This window comes from Terrapene carolina, unplaced genomic scaffold (genome assembly GCF_002925995.2).
Source record: "Terrapene carolina triunguis isolate 2854851 unplaced genomic scaffold, T_m_triunguis-2.0 Scaffold88, whole genome shotgun sequence".
Lineage (NCBI taxonomy): Eukaryota > Metazoa > Chordata > Testudines > Emydidae > Terrapene > Terrapene triunguis.
In genome coordinates this window covers 28977898-28995793 of record NW_020664439.1, presented here as the reverse complement: position 1 = coordinate 28995793, position 17896 = coordinate 28977898, and positions in this window count along the sequence as shown.

Here is a 17896-nt window from a genome sequence, read left to right as displayed (position 1 = left end):
AGGCAGGATCCCTGCCTGCCCTGGCTCCATGCTGCTCTGCTCCCTGAGGTGGCCGGCATGTCCAGCCCCTAGGCGGAGGGGCCAGGCCACTCTGCGCAGTGCACGCTGCCTGTGCCCACAGGCACTGCCCCCGCAGCTCCCATTGGCCGTGATTCCTGGCCAAAGGGAGCTGCGGAGCCAGCGCTGGGGGTGGGGGCAGCGTGCAGTGATTCCCTGAATGCCCCTCGCCTAGGGGCCACAGGGGCATGCCGGCGCTCACAGCTCCAGCCCCGCGGGTGGGACGAGGTGCCTAGGCTCAGGGACCGGTGTCCAGCCCACGGCACAGACGTTTGCCACGGGCCGGATGAAAAGATGCAGCGGGCCACATCCAGCCCGCGGGCCTGCGGGGCCCCCCTTAGCCTGAGGCCCTGGGCTGCAGCCCCTAAAACCTCTGCGTTAATCTGGCCCTTTCATGAGTTAGGGCTTCAGGAGAACATGGGATTTTCAGCTTCTGTACCTAGAGTTATTAGGTTTGGGGCCCACGTGAGATATGTTTGGTCAGACAGTGTCTGTGGTTTTCTCTGGACTCTGAGGATGATTGGGTGTGGGGCAGTAGGAATCTCAGCCAGCTATTCCTGCCCCAGCTCTGGGGACATGGAGCCTTAAAGCACCATGTGCTAAGCCCTTCATGCTTGTGGCCACTTGGGAGCAACATGGCAAGAATGGGAGAAGGATCAAGGGTGGGGGTGGCCCCAAAGAGGAGACAAACCAGCGGTGGGAGAGGAAACCTGCCTCTCTCTCCCTTACATGGCTGATGATCCTCCTCTGGCTGTGCGGGAACTGAGAGATTTGACAGTCAGTCAGAGCCCTTGGTGCTGGCAACCATGCTGCTGGTTAGTTAACCCTAAATAAATATGGGTGTTTGTAAAACTGCCAAAGCAATTTCCCAGGGAAAATAACAGCAAGTTCTCCCTCCAGACACAACTACGATGACAAGCTTCTTCACCTGCTAATTTGCATTAAGAGGCTTTGTTATACCAGTACAGATTGTAAGGTTTTCCTGTTGTCTGTGGCAAGTCATACAGATGTCTTCTTCTTTAAAGAGTTTTCACACCCTTCCATCCAACTCCTGCCTTCTTAATTCTATCCTATTTGTTGAGTCCTTGTGTTTATAAAAATCATGTTAGCCTACTCAGTCTTGCTAACTTTAAGGCAAGAGTCTGTATATACATATCGATACAACTCCAGATGAGCGTAACCAAGTTGCAAAAATAAATTAATACATACATGAGCAAAAATTCTGATTTAGCTGCCATGATTACAGAATGTGGAGTTCCATATAGCTGTCCCTACACGAGAAAGGGTGATGGGGACCCACCCACAGAGGCATGCTTACCTGGAGGTAGGACAGAGGGACAAATGACTGGAAGGATGAACTGTGGAAACTAGCTCTTTTTCTGTCAGGAGCAAAAGTCAATATTAATGGCCAACAAGCAACATTCCTTGCAACCAAAATTTTGTCATCTGATGTAGTCTATAGTGTTTCGTAAATGTGGTCAGGAAGCATGAAGTGATTGCATTGCAGATTTCTCTCTAAGGAGGCCTTTTTGCTTTTGGGTCCATGAGGCAGCTAAGGCATGGGAAATATGGCATCTTATCTTGGCACAAATCTTGGCAGGCAGCTTATGTAGCTGTGGCATAGCTTCTTGAATACAGGAATTCGTTCCTTTAGATTTAATTAACTTCAAAGTCTTGATTCCTTGCTTGATAAGACAGTGACCACATGATCCACACTGGAAGCAGTAAGGCAGGTATCAGAAGAGTCCTAGGCAATTTGTATGCTTGAGGTTATATAATTATAGTTATATAATAAAATAATAATAATAATAATATAAGGTTTTAAGGAGAGCAGTCGTTGGGCCTCAGTCTTCTGACATGAAGAATGGATAGTGAAAGCTTTCTTACCTTCCTTGAAGGTAATTCAATGAATTCCATGAAAAGAGCAGTTTAGCATCCTCACATAGTGGAGAAGATATTTAAGGTAATCCCAGGCCTCCTGAGAAACGCTTCTGGAGGGTGATGCATCTATCATCCAAGACAGAATCAGGAGAGGTGGGAAAAGTATAGTCCAGGCATTACTTGAAATGGATGCAAAAAATCTCCAAGGTGTACAGGGGAAAGACAAACAAGTGCAGGGGGAGCCTTGTTTGGCTTGAAGGAGACAGAGATGAACCACTTCGAGGAAATTCTACCCAGATAGTGAAACAAAACAGGATTCATTTATCCTCATTAAGATTTTGAGGTATAGAGTACTGGGTAAAAGGATTCAGATTTCCCTTACTTAATTTGTGGATGAGTTCCTATTCTGCCAGTGGACACCATTTCTGGTCTCTAGAAGCTCGCTCTACATTTTCTAGAGAGTCTGAGCTTGGTCCTGGTTCACATGACCTTGGTCTGCAGTCCAGTTACTGAGACCAGACTCTAGGGCTGCATCCAAATTGCCGGGTGGCCAGCTGAGGCAGGGGCACTTATAGACTGATACAAGGCAGACTAGCGTGGAAACAGGCATAGGCTAGAGTAAGAGGAGCAAGAACAAGGGGAGTCTATTGAAATTGCTGGCAATGGGAGTGTTCCTGGCTAGGTAGTGACATTGAGCAGACAGGAGAGACCACTTCCCTTAGGAGCCTGTATACCTGCTTTAGGATTACCAGAGTGAGTCCTCACCTGCAGATAAGCCCCACCCCATTCAACCCGGGTTCAGCCAATCACAAAATCTGCAGGTAATTGCCTCTGATGATTCACCCCACACTCTGGCTCAGGGATGACTCATCAGACTTAAGCAGGCTCAGAGGTAACTCATCACAAGCTGCTACTACCTCTTCCACTCCAGCAAGTGAGTTACACAGTTGGTTGGAAAATGCTGACAATTTGTTGGAATTTGAAAAATTTGAAGTTTTGGAATTACCTCTGGTGAGAAGAATGAATCCTACACCATACGGACAGAAATGCAATTGAAAGAGGGTATTGTGTCAGATGACAAGCTTCCTACCCTTCCCCTCTGAATTTCATGGAACAGAAATGTGAAAAGCAATGTAGTAGTAGAAAAATAATCACTCAAGCTATATTGTTATGTGGCTTCTACAAAGAAAACAAACTGCAAATGGAGTCACAGAAGCTCCAAGCCACAGAATTGGCACTGGTTTATGAAAAGTCCTTAACCCTAAAATTTGCTAAATACTTTTTTTTTTAAAATCAAGTCACTTGTTTCCTTTCACTTTATTTCAAAGTCTACAGTATTTAAAGTTATAGTTAGTAAAGAGAAATAGAGCAGTAAATATTACACAAATTAAGCTTGTTAATCACACACTGTATTTCCTGTGCTGAATTACTCACATTTATTTTTAATATGTACTCTTAAGCTGCCCTTCTAATGCCCTCATTTTCCCCACAGTGCCTCTCAAAAAACCTAGTAATGATTACAAATAGGTTATATTACCCTTAAAAGTGCACATGGAAAATAAATTTGAAAAACTATTTACAGAAAAAAAATTCTGTAGATACCTCTTTGTTCAATTTTCCCAGATATCAGCATGCCCCCTGATTTAACTTCTGCAGAATCTAAATTTTTAGTCTGACAAGGTCTGTTAAATAGAGTGTTAAGCCTCTCCAGGGGATACAATGAACCTAGAGAGAGTGGGGACAGGAAACAAAAAAACAACCCTTTGCATTAAGATAGTTTTAATCACTAGTTTTTTGCACTTCATGCAGTCATTTATATTTGTGCATAGAGGGTACTTTCCATTGAAATGGGTCAGATTGCACAAAATGGCATGTATAACCCCAGAATTCACAACCAGGTCTTCACTCCTACCCAGCGAAGAATAGATTTTTCTAGACCCTAAACCAACTTTTCTTGTAGCGCGCACACACCTGGCACAGGAGTTTATCACAGGCTAAGGGAGAATGTTTTTGAGGGAGCCCCCAGGTGCTACATTATTGATTATAATAAATTCTAGGGTGTTTACATACAAACATGTTTAATGCAGTTGGTAAAATCAGTTCAAAGATCCTATTACAGCAATTAAAAATTTCAATGAAGGCTGCTCTCTGGTCAGTGGACATCTAATGAAGACTGCTCAGATCAAGAGACAAAAAGGCATTTCAAATGAAATAGAGTGTTACACATTTGGGGTTGTATTACATTTGCTTTGTCAAACTGTAAGAGACCCTTTTCAGTTATGGGATGAGTGCTCAGGGATTAATTTCCATTTATTTGGGTCTAGCTTAAGTTTTTTTTCAATCCAAGATTTAACACTGTTTAATACATGGTTCACTCTGAGCTGTAATGTTGATAGTGAGCAACATTTAATTGGACAGGATTAACAACTCTATGGGCGGTCTGATCTGTGATCTCACTTTGAACAATTTATCATATTGCTTTCAAAACACTCTCTCCAAATAAAAGTAACTAAGGGCAGGTCTACACTTACTTCCTGGTCCGGCCGTAAGCAATCGATCTTCTGGGATCGATTTATCGCGTCTTGTCTAGACACGATAAATCGATCCCGGATCGATCCCGGAAGTGCTCACCGTCGACGCCGGTACTCCAGCTTGGCGAGAGGAGTACGCAGCATCGACGGGGGAGCCTGCCTGCCGCATCTGGACCCGCGGTAAGTTCGAACTAAGGTACTTCGAATTCAGCTACGTTATTAACTTAGCTGAATTTGCGTACCTTAGTTCGAAGTGGGGGGTTAGTGTGGACCAGGCCTAAGTGTGCTTCAAAGTACTTTTCCATTCATATTTAAGAAACAAAATGGTGTACCAACCCCGCAGAAAACAGACTAAAGACTTTAAGAGGCAGCGTGCTCTAGCAGATAGGGCCAGGACTAGAAGTCAGGAGACCAGAGTTCTCTTCCCAGCTCATCCAATGACTAGGGGTTGACCTTGGGCAAGTCATCTCATCACTCTGTGCCTTCATTTCCCCTTCTTATCTTTGGTCTATCTAGATTGTAATTTCTTCAAGGCAAGAACTGTCCCTTGCTATGTGTTTGTACAGTACCTAGCACAATGGGGCTTTGATCTCAGTTGGGGCCTCAAGGCACTACAGTAATACAAATATCAGGTTTCAGTGGTAACCGTGTTAGTCTGGATCAGCAAAAAAAATGAGGAGTCCTTGTGGCACCTTAGAGACTATATCAGCAAATTTGTTAGTCCACAAGGACTCCTCATTTTTTTTTACAAATATCATCCACATTCTATTTTTAATAAGCATAAATTAATAAAGTAGACATCTCCATTATCTCTTCTAGCACTCCTACTTCCCTCTCATTTCCCCCACCCTTCACTTGTCTTTTGTGGGTCATCATCCTGATTACTGGGATAATCGTCTGTCTTTTTAACACTGCTGCCATTTTACTGCATAACAAGATTTTATTCTTTTGTTAGAGGTGATAAGAATATACAGGCTGCATGTTGTGGGCGCTCTCATGCATGCATTTGTCTTTCTAAATAATCAAATAAAAGTGTCAATCAAAAACCAAAAGCAGTCTGAAGAGAGGAAATGTCACATTGAACAGAAAATTAGGCCAAGAGCTAGAAACAAAGGGCAGGCATAATTAAAGCTTTTCAAACTGGAAAGAGGTTACCCGCTAATTAGAATACCACTGGGAAAAGCATTAAGCATCTTGGCTGTTTAGTGCAAATGACTAAGTGATGGTACTGCAAGCAAGATTTCTTGAGATCTAACTGATAAGTTGGACACTTATGGGAGCAGTAGCCATTAAGCAATTGATTCATGCTGTGTATTGCTCATGTTTTAACTATTCTAAATAGTGAGAGATGCTTCACTCAATATGTATTTTTTAATTGATTAAGTTATACTCATAGGGCAGTAATGGCCAGGACCAATTTATTTCTTTGAAGATTAGTAACAGGTTGCTTTTCTCCACTCCTCTAGAATCACCAATTCTTCGTGAATTTTCAAAAACAAAATATGGTTATTGTAAATATGCTCACTAATTTCTTTAATGCTCTCAGACACATGCCATACAGACCACCTAATTTGTACATGTGCAAGTTGTCTAGCTATTCCCTAACCTACTGTCAGGAATCAGGGCCTGCAGCAGAACCAGTCTGCAAGCTCCAGGCAACCTAATGAACATAGCCTACCTGTAACGGGCTGCCTAACTGGCTAGAATGCCCGGTTGTTTGGAAGAATCAGCACACTGGTACCTAAACCCAGCAGCGGCAGTTTAGTGGCTACTCAAAAGCATTCACCCAGGGTTGGGATAGCACCTGTGCTTGCTTGTTCCCAGCCTTACTCCTGTCCCACCTCACTCCAAGTAACCTGGCTCTGACTCTTAGCTCTGGCATCTGACTCCTGGCTACGGAAGCCTGTTCCAACCACTAGGCTTCACCACCCACACCCTGGTCACTGACACCTATTTTGTAATCACAAACTTTATTTGGAAGATGTTTAACGTATCAATTTGTCATTTTCATCCCTTATTTATACTATATTGTATGTACTTCAATATATTTCCAGTATAAAAGATACAGAAAAAATGTACTAGACTAGCCAGTCCATCTTCCTACAATATTTCCTTGTGTTTTATACAGTCTAGATTAAATTTTCTGCCACATCCCTAAGAAAACTATTCCACAGTTTAACACATCATCAAGAACCCTTTAGGGATACACATCCTTAGTTTTGTTTTCAGCCTGTTCTTCATTTCAGCCCAGTTCTCCTACTACAACACCCTCATGCACACCTGTATGATAATTAATTCTTTCCCTTGGTGTTTATAACCTTCAGCTATTCATAGGTGATTAATGTCCCTCATTCTAGCTCACTGCTTAGTTAATAACATTATTTTATTCATAAGTCTCATCATTTCTGTTGTTCTTCCCAGATGTAAGCTCTCTGGGCTGGGGCTGTTTTTAATTATAAGACAGCACCTAGCACTATGTATGTACATCACTTAGCACAATAAACTACATCCAGTTGGAGGCCTTTAAGCACTGGCACAAATAATCTCGCTCTCATTTGTTATTATTATATAGTGAGGGCCAAAGCTGAAATTTCTCTTTATGACCAAATGTAAACCAATGGTCTGGAAATCTAGCGATCATCTCTCACATGTAGGTATGTATCTCTCGGAGGATGACCTCCAGAGCTTTGCTCCATTTTCCATTAAATAAATAAAATAGTGTTCTTTCCTTCCTTCAGCTTTGCTAGCATTGAAAGAAATCTTTATTTCCTTCTGCTAAAGCAGATACCATTGCTCTACTGCTTTACTGTATTATACCAGTGTTTCTCAAACTGCGGTCCCTGGACCCCTGGGGGCCTGTGAGGGTACTCCAGGGGATCCGTGGTTCCCGCTGATCAACTCCTCTCCCTACCTCCCTCAACTCCTGCACACCAGGAAACAGCTGTTCCCCACCGTGCAGGAGGCGCTGGGAGGGAGGGGAAGGAGTGGGGACTGGGCGGAATCATGTCCAGGGCCACTGGTCCTGCTAATCAACTCCTCCCCCTCCCTCCGAGTGCCTCTTGCACGTCACGGAACAGCTGTGCAGCAGAAGGCGCTGGGAGGGAGGGGAAGGAGTGGGGACAGGACGTGCTCAGGGGAGGGGGCAGAAAGAGGCAGGGAAGAGGAGTGGCAAGGGTGGAGCTGGGGCGGGTTGGGGCTTTGGGGGAAGTGGTGGAGTGGGGCCTAGGGCTGAGTGGAGGGCTTGGGGGGGTCCTTGGGCTGCTAAAGTTTGAGAACTGCTGCATTATATCATAGCTGTAACAGTTCTGAAAAGCTTGCACAAGAGTGAAGTGTTACTCAGAGCCATGTTAGATTTCTTTTAAAAAATGCTTTTTTATATCTTTCAAGAATAGTGTTTCATCTGAGAATACACCTGCTTTTTAACTTTTGCTAAGAAAACCAAACAAAATGAATTCTCTCTACAACTGTTTTTCCATAGCTGAAGCACTACTGAAAGTTACAGCCCTATGGGCATTGAGGAGAGGGAGTGAAGCAATAACAGAGTTACATAAAACCTGGTGACAAATATTAGAATACAGTTACACCATAAAACCAAAGAGAAAATATTCTTTAAAATTTAGACTTGGTTACACTATTTTTGAGCTAGATGTCTGAGTTGTAGAATGAAATATCACTATATGTCCATGAATCATTGATCAATATCCCTTATCAACTTTAATTATGGCATAGTAAGAAAAATCTCCACTTTACCCATTTAAAAATATTCAAACAATACTTTTGTTTTAAATTGCAGCTACAAAACTGGCTGAGGTTTAAAACTAGAAACTTGGAATGGACAGATTTCAGTGAAGGCTAGTTTGCCTGGAATGAGAGAGTTAGCTTTATCTGAATAATGTTAAGACTTCTTAAATTACAATATGTATGTACTGTAGAAAAGTGTATACTGATGACTCAATTAATGCAATGAGCACATGTACACTGTTTTGTTTGAAGAAGCGCATGGTGATATAGGCCATATAAAAAAAAAAAAGAGTAAGATTGCATGATCACTCAGTATTTAGGTTACTTTGCCAGGAAACAAACATGAGTGGTCATCTTGCCAAAGAGGTCAATAAGCATTGATGCTGCTGCTCAAGTCTTAATACCCAAGAAAAAACAATGTAATGCTGCTTTCTTCCTCTATTCACAGCCATAAGTGCCAACTCCATGGGTGCTCCAGCCCTGGAGCACCCATGGAAAAAAATTAGCGGGTGCTTAGCATCCACTGGCAGCCCTGCTGATCAACTATTCCCCCTCCCTCCCAGTGCCTCCTGCAAGCCACGGAACAGCTGCTCAGAGGTGTGCAGGAGCCGCTGGGAGGGAGGAGGAGGAGTGGGGATGGGTCATGCTCAGGGGAGGGGCAGGAAAAGGGCAGAGTGGGGGCAAGAAGAGGTGGGGCAGAGGTGGGGGCTTGGAGGAAGGGATGCAGTGGGGGTGGGCCTGGGGCAGAGTGGGGGGGGTGGTCAAGCACCCCCCCGGTAGAAAGGAAGTTGGCGCCTATGCTCCCAACATATGCATAATGTTTCCACCAATAGTGTATGTAGTGCAGGAAGTGGAGGTAGGAAGGCAGGAGAAGAAAGCTTGATAAACTTTACAGTTGTTAATTACTGACACTGTTCTCCAATAAACATCAGTGGACCAAAAGCACTGACTAGGCCTGCCAGCCCTGACGGCCTCCGCTAATGCAGCTCAGCAAGTGTTAAAAACATGCTGTTCAGTAGAATGCATCTTGCCAGACTGACCTAGCTCTCCAAAAGAACCAGTAAGTCATTATCTCATCCTATTCAAAGGAACAGGTCAGATACAGCAGTAATAGCTTTTTTTTCCTTCTGAATTGAGGGGTGAGCACACTGTACCCAAATTGAGAAGAAAACTACTTTCTTCACAGTGTCTGGAGCATGTAGGATCACTGTCCCATTTTGGTGTGTAGCCTAATATAGTCAGAGCATGCATCTTACAGTGAAAACATTAATCAGGCGCTGCAGCTTTTCTAATTTTTACTGCTGGCTCTATTACACTCTTGTGATTGAAGCACTATGCCGCCTCTAGCCAAATCAGACACCGAAACAAGATTCACGCTTTATTACTTGAAATAAATCTTCTGAAATAGACTTCCCACTCAGGAGAATGTCCTCATATGCAACAATTGTTTATATGATTGAAGCTGTGTCATCAACTATAGTATTAAGCAGAGAAAATGTGTCCTCAAAAGTACATCACTTCCCAGCTCATGCAATAGAAATGCCATCACAATCTGCTCCCACTTTGAAACATTTAAGGCACTATCAGCTAACAGGGAATTTAAGCTTAACACAGGATATTACTCATACAAGACAGCTAGAGTTGCCAACTTTCTAATAGCACAAAACTGAACACCCCTGCCCCACCCCTTCCCTGAGGCCCCGCCCTTGCCCCACCCCTTCTCCAAGGCCCCAGCCCCACTTGCTCCATCCTCCCTCCCTCAGTTGCTCACTCTCCCCCACCCTCACTCACTTTTACCAGGCTACGGCAGGGGGTTAAGGTGCAGGAGGGGGATGAGGGCTCTGGCTGGGGATGTGGGCTCTGGGGTGGGGCCAGAAATGAGTGGTTTAGGGTGCGGGAGAGGGCTCCAGGCTGGGGCAGAGGGTTGGGGTGTGTGGGGAGATGAGGATTCCAGCTGGGGATGCAGGCTCCGGGGCTGAGGGGTTTGGAGTGCAAGAGGGAGTGCGGGCTCCGGCAGGGGGTTTGGGTGCAGGAGGGGACTCCGGGCTGGTGCAGGGGGATGGGGTGCGGGGTCCCAGCGGCACTTACCACGGCTCCCAGGAAGCAGCCACCAGGTCCCTGCAGCCCCTAGATGCAGGGGAGGCTCCATACACTGCCCTCGTGCCTGGAGACTCCACCCCCGCAGCTCCCATTGGTTGTGGTTCCCAGCCAATGGGAGCTGCGGAGCCGGCCCTTGGAGCAGAGGAAGCGTGTGGGAACCTCCCTGGCCACCCATGCATCTAGGGGCTGCAGGGAGCCTGCCTTAGCCCTGGGCCCTCACTGCACCACTGACCGGACTTTTAACAGCCCGGTCGAGGGTGCCAACCGGAGCCACCAGGCTCCCTTTTCGACCAGGTGTTCCGGTCAAAAACCGGACACCTGGCAACCCTAAGGACAGCCAATGTTATCAGCAGATTTAAGATCTTATACTTCAGGTACTGCTTGAAGAGTAACCTGTCTAGAATGTTCCCCCTCACGCAGTACAAGATATCCTAAGTGTTCCAAAATCATTATCATCCCTTATCTCAGAAAGGTATGCTGCAGCATAGAGGCAGATTTCTGTAGAGGAGGGCAATCTATGTAGGCTGTTTGTTGAGTGAGATTTGGGGAAGTAACTCTGGGTATTTAAGATGAACCAAATGAAAAGTAATTGCCCAGAAAGCAAGGCCTCCGTCAAAGTGAGATACACCAGAACTGATGAAGACCTGAAGAGTTCTGTGTGGCTCAAACGCTTGTCTCTCTCACCAACAGAAGTTGGTCCAATAAAAGATATCATCTCACACACCTTGTCTTTCTAATATACCTGTTAATTATCTGCCACCTGGAAATGCTAAGATAGCTAATAGATAAGCCCAGGTGCGAGCAGTTGTCTCTGCATATTTTTAGTCTACAGTGGTTCTGTGCATTTGTGTAAATATTTCCTATGTTATATGCTGAACTACTAACCAACCAGTTTTTATTAGGGTCTTAATCTTTATGTATAGTGCAATTTCCACCAAACTGTCTTGTTTACCATCAGCATGAAATACTGCTTCTCCACACAGATAGTAATGAAGCCACTCACTCATTCTGATAACTGTAGCCACGTAGGCACCGTAAGGACCCGACCCAACCCACAACTCATTAATGTCAATCAAGGCTGTGCTTATTAGAAACAGTAAACACATCTTATGCCTCGCTCTTTGTCCCCAGCTTTACATTTCCTGCTTCTCTTGTTCAAACTGGATGATAGTATCTAGGTACATGTAAGAAATACTTCATACTCTGCATCTGACAACTGTTTATCCATAGGTATCAGTGCAGCTGCAAACAATTTTAAAGAGATGCTGAAACAGGAAAACAGTCCTGCCGAATGGAAAAACCTTATGGCACTATCACTGCACTGCATCTGTTCTGAGTGATGCTGTTCATAATCTGCTTCCAAGACAACATCCTGCAAAGTAGACAATAATGCTTTGCATTTATATAGCACATCTAATCAGAAGGACTTGCCAGTTCATTACAAACAGCTTCCACACTCCTGGGAAGTAGGTTTGCATATCACTTTACAAGCTGACAGAATAAGGCCACATAGCAAATCTGTCACAGGTCACATAGCAATAGACTGCAACTCTTAAGTAAACATCAAGTCCTGTTCTCTGATCACTAGACCACACTATCTAAGGCACTTGGTTACACCAATGCTAGACTCCTTTATCCAATACTCTCGGCAATTCATCGCTAATTGATAAATCAATCTGGGATGGAGACAGTACCATTTTAGGTATACCAGAGGCCCAATATCTCAAAACCTACCTAAAATACAGTTTGTTAGTCAAATTAATCTTATTCTTGACTGGAAAAACTGAAATTGGAAAATTTAAAATCCCATGTAATATAATTGCCAAAAGAAAGCAATAGCAAAAGCAGAAGATTAAATGTCATATGGTAAGTAAAAGCAGTTTGATAATGGCAAAGAGTGTTCTGCACTCTTATTTAAAACGACTGTTTCTATGGTACCTGAGTATGTGAAGCGGAAGCATTTACAAAGTGAACAATTTCATCAACTGCAAAAGCTGTTTATTCCAAGTACACACTAGGTACTGCAGGCCACGATTGGTATTGTGCAATGGAATAAGAGTTTTACCAACCAAAGCCCCTTCAAAGTAGAAATGTTAGTTTGAAGATATGAAATGGTTTGTCACTACTGCCATCTTTTCATAGTGCTGTCTCCAAATAAAGAGGTGTTTTTAGGGGGACTCAAGCAAAACTCTAGTTGAACTGGTTCTCACTCAGATCTGAATAGGAGACAATTAAGCTTTTACTTTTATGTAGTCAGCTCTGTAGGATTTTGCAATGACACCGATATCTAGCATTTAGACTGGATGGCACAGTGAACTGCAATTCACTCAATCCTCTTTGTATAGTGTTTTAGCGTAGCTATGCCATTCCCAGTGACTGGATATTACTATCACTGTGTAGGACCATGGTGGGTTATTGGCTTTCCCCATTTGTCATAATATACAAATGGAACAGTCAACCACAGCTAATAATCTTTCACATACCTTAATAGTGTGATTTGGGATTAGTTGTTTCCTTCTGTCATATCAGCATCTTACAAAGGGTATATTAACATGAGTAGACAATGAGGAAGTGCATGTTATTCTCCAGCATATTCAATTAGAGCTAGATTGTAAATTAATTGAGGCAGAGATCTGGTGTTTGGTAAAACACTTTCCAGATGTACAGTGCCCCATAAATAGAACACTTAGTTAAATGTTTAATTGTCACCTTTGAAACAATTAACACATCAGTTTAATCCCAAACCAATTTGAAATGTCCAACGTGCAGGATAAAGAATAGGTGATTACAGCAGACATGCAGATAGGCCCTTAACTTTTGCTGCACTGTTGGGGACCACTATAATATGGAACCATACTAATTTGTCACGTGGAACATCTTAACTACGTGTCTGTCTCATAGGTGAAATAATCTCATTTTCACTACACTGAATCCATAGTTAATCATTTAATAGTCATTAATATAATTGTTCAATCTACTGTGGACTCTTTATAATCTGTGTATAATTTAACATGCCATATAAAAAGCTGGCCATAGATTAGTCTCAAAGGCAAATTACAGCAGTATTCAGCTGCCTTTTTAATATCTTGGCTACAGTTAAATGAATCCTACAGCTATCATGGAAAGTAACAGGTTTAGGAGGAAACATACGCATCTAATCCACCTAGCTAATTTTTCTGTATAAAAAAATAAATGTAATTGCCAATTGTAGGACATTCTGTTCAAGGAAAAATAAACCATGTGGACTTTTTCTTCCATTAATAGCAACAAATGACAGTTACTAAATAGCACAAAAGGTATACAAAATGTTTTGATTAATGAAGCTAGGATTTAGCTACTCAGCAGTTTATGCTAAATTCCTACTGCCATTAAATGTTCAGATTATTTCTATTATATAATTTGAGGTGCTGCTAGAGCCTAAGCATTCAGTGGTTTCACAGTAGAAGAAATGGTGAAGATACTGAACCTTGTAAAGATATAATGAAGTAAATTTTAGCCTTTGTGCGCATTCCTACCTTTCAGTATTAGGTTCTAAAATCCATCATGCACAAGCCTCAAACAACAAAGTGTCCTGGTTTATCATGTCTAAGGGGCTCACTTTTATTGAAGACATTTTTAGACTGAGAAATTGCTTTAGAAGGGGGGGGAGGGCAAGTTTCCCTACTTTTCACACCCAGCACCGGGTTTCATTTAAAGCTACACAGTTCTTTAAACATTTCTTTGGGGCAGACCCTGAATTTTCAAATATATTTATAAAGTGCCTTGCACAATGGGACCCAAATCCAAATTGGAGCCTTAAGGAATTTCTAAAATATTTCAGGCAGGTGGGTCTTCACAGGGGTCTAAAGTAGTTAGACATCCAACGCCCATTGACTTTCAATATGATTTAAGCACCTAACTCCCTTAGGCACTTTTGAAAATCTTATCCTTCAAAAAAACCAAAAACAACCCAAAATATTTCCCAATATAAAAACAATGGGACCCCATCTGTACATTTCTTCTCCTTCCTCATAATCACCACATCACAATACCAGATGTTTTCCATTTATTTTGGTCTTTAAATAAATTAAATAAACTGACTACTAACAGGGAAAATAAGCATGTCTCAAAATTTAAGACATTTTAATATCCTCATGATTTTACTACATTAATATTAGTAAAGTTTAGAAATTTGGGGTGGTAAGTGGCTGTGACACTTTATTTCCCTGTAATTTCTCTAACTTTCCTATCCCTGAGGATGAAACCTATTGCTTGGAGTCTGGGATTGAAAGGGTGTATTTTTAACTCAAGTGAAGATCTGTACGATTAAATGACTTAAGTCGCCTTCTAAGAAAGCAGACTGATCTGCATTTACTGGGATCCTTGTAACTGTCAGAGAACAGAGCCTGACTGGCCCAGTTGTGGGTGAGAAAGGAAGGGGTGGTACAAGGTGGTGGGTGTAGGGAGATGTAGTTGAGAATTTTAATACCTACAGTTATACTCTGAAGTTACTTGTAGTGTCGGGGAAAAAAAAGGTGATAAACCCCCTCTGGCAGAGGAACTCTCAGGCCTTTGCTGCTGTGGGAAGCTTTGCCTCTGTGAAATATTTTAGCTACTTAACTCAAAACTGAATATCATACAAGAGTCCATGCTCACTGGAGACTAGCTAGAAATACTACACAATTTACCACCCAGGAAAAATTTATGAATAGTGCAATGGATTAGGGCTGTACTGAACTTAACTTTTGGATGCAGTGAAACATATGGAGATGTTGTTATTCAGACAAAAATTTAAGTGGAGAAAGCAGTAAATGGTTTACATTTGAGTGTAATAAAAATCAACAGCAATACTATAGTCACTTAACCTCAGTCACCCAAACCCCAACATTAGACATTACTTTTCCTTTTGTACTTGCAAAGTACCTTGCTATTATCATAACATAACATGATGAAGTAGTAATTCAGATGGAGCTTTTTGATTTCACCAGGATGAACAGAAGTTCTCATACACTTAATAATTTAGGGATTATTTCAATTTAGTAACTGAAACCTGAGTCCCACAATGAGCTCCAGGCAGGTGTTGGCCCACACAGAGTGTGCTACAGGATCAGGGTCTAAATCTAGTCTCAAAGGACTGTGTGAAATCTATTCAGGACCAGCATTCTAATAAGGCTTACTTCTGAGCTCTGAACTCTGCAGGACTCAGTCTCCTGCCTAGTTCCTAAACTCCACAGGAGCAGAACTTAAACTCTGAGCTCCTTCTCCCAATCCCACCCCCCACCTTTATTTCTTTAATAAAAACCAACAATTTTTCCCACATGCACAAGAGTGGTGTTAGCGTGATCCCCTGAGAACCTGAAGAGCTTTGATGACAACTCACTATCATGGAGCAAGCATCCTGAAGTCAAAAGTGTCATCTTTATCCCAGGCAGAACTAAAATAGTTTATTGAAGTTTGTGATACTGTTGATAGAAAATAATAGCCAATGGTGGTAGGAAAGATACTGTGACCATTTATATTAGGTTCTTAGGTTGTTCCCATATGAGTGCCTGAAGAGTTAAAATCTAATTTCTCACAAATAAATATCTGCAGATATTTAAAAGGAACTTTTAACTGAAAACTGTTGCCTAGCAACTCCACCCTACATCACATGTTGCAGCTATGATTTATACCTACAGGAGATAAACATTAATACAACTCTGTAAATCTGAGTAGGAATAAAATTATTGTCCACCATAACTAAGTCAACCTTCAAGAGTTTATTACAAGTTAGTCTTCCAACATGAACCCCAAAAAGCAAGCAAACTCACTTCTTAGATGGGAAAGCTATTTTCTTTCCAAATGTACTTCAATAAATGAGCTTCCAAACACTGGATCTTGTCAGGAAGAGAACCATTGACAGGATTTTTTCAGTAGAATTAAACTTTAATTGAATATACAGAGACACAAAACATTAAACAACTTGGTTTCATGGTCAGATAGTTGCCTAAGCCGAGTTGTGACAATCTGGAAAGTACCAGAAAGCAAATTTCTAGCACTTGGTGGGACAGCAAACATTACTGTACAATGTTTATAAAGATTTCAGTTAAAACAGCTTTAAAATGGTTACCTGGTAAGCTTGTTGTCCTTGTTTTTCTAGCAAAACACTGTAAGCACAAAGATAATTCACAAAAGTCCTGGTATAAATGTGACTGCTCACATGCTTGAAGTTAAGCACATGCTTAAGTAATTTGCCCAATAGAGCCAAAGTTTAACTAAATCTTCAAGGCTTGGAAAATGGTCCAATAAAATTGAGTTCCAATTCCTATCAGTGATTGGAACATGAATTGCTGAGTTAATAAAAAACATTCTCATTGCATTTCAAGCCCTGATCAAGAACACATCAGGGATATCAAAATACCTTGTTGAACAACAGCATATAAAGCTCCAGCGTATTTTACATTTAAGGGTCTAGCAAACGTTTGTGGGAGTCACGGTCTTAAATAAATAAATAAATAAATAAAAAGTCCCCAGAGTTGTTTTGAGAAGACCTCGGTAGGCAGTGCCTCAAAGATTCCGTGAAGAGAGCAGGCCTCCTGGCCACTACAGGAGACTAGAGGGGATGCTGCTTAACGTCCCCTACATACTCGAAGAAAGGGCCTGTCAACTACCCAAAAAGGTGAATTAGAGGAACAGAGACCGTTTGGCTCCCTGGACAGGTCCGAGAAGCAGAAAAGGATTGAGAAAGAGTTATTACCTAGGAACACCACTTAATCCTGAAAGGAGGTGGGAGGACTCTGAACCATCTCAGGTCAGAGCCTTAAGAGGAAGAGAATTTTCCAGTTGGCTCTCTGGAGGAAAACTCCTGTGTACCCAGAGACTTCTTTATTTAGCTGTGACCTGACTATGGGGTTTCTGAAGCCAAAGATTATTTCTTGGCTATTCTGTACTTCCCCTTCATTCTCAGTGCAAGTGCAACTGACCCAGCGTGGATTTGAACTCAGGACGTCCTCCATTTAGGGCCCCAATTCAAGAAAGTCTCTATTCATGATAGCACTTAAGCATCTGCTTAAGTCCCTTGAAGCCAGTAGGACTTAAATACATGTTTAAGTGCTGTGCTGAATGGGAAGGGACTTAAGCAGATGCTTAAGTCTTTTCCTGAATAGGGCCTAAAAGCATGATTCTTAATTGTTTGAGTTAAAGGACAAACTCTTAGTGTTGGTTGCACCAGCTTTGAGCCAACATTTTAAATGGGTCAATGTAAGGTGGCCTGTGTATTCTGCAGATGCTTATTATTCAAGATCACTTTTGCAATAGTTTCTCAGCATTGTGTTGTGGCTAACAAGATACAAGCGAGCAGTGCTGTGTCTTCTGTTCTCATTGCTTTGTGATAATACTGGAATGTGCTTATCAATGCTCTACTGTGGTTACTGAGCCATTCAAGTCCTGTTGCTGTAGTGCTCATTACTGGAATGTGGACACAGAACATTATTTAGTCTGAGGCACCAGAGCTGTTGCCCCACATCCATTCTTCACCTGCAAAATCAATCCTGTCAAATTATGCAATGTGAATAGCATACTGAACTGAACTGAAGGCTAGTCTGTTTGTTTAGTAGGGCAGCTTCCCA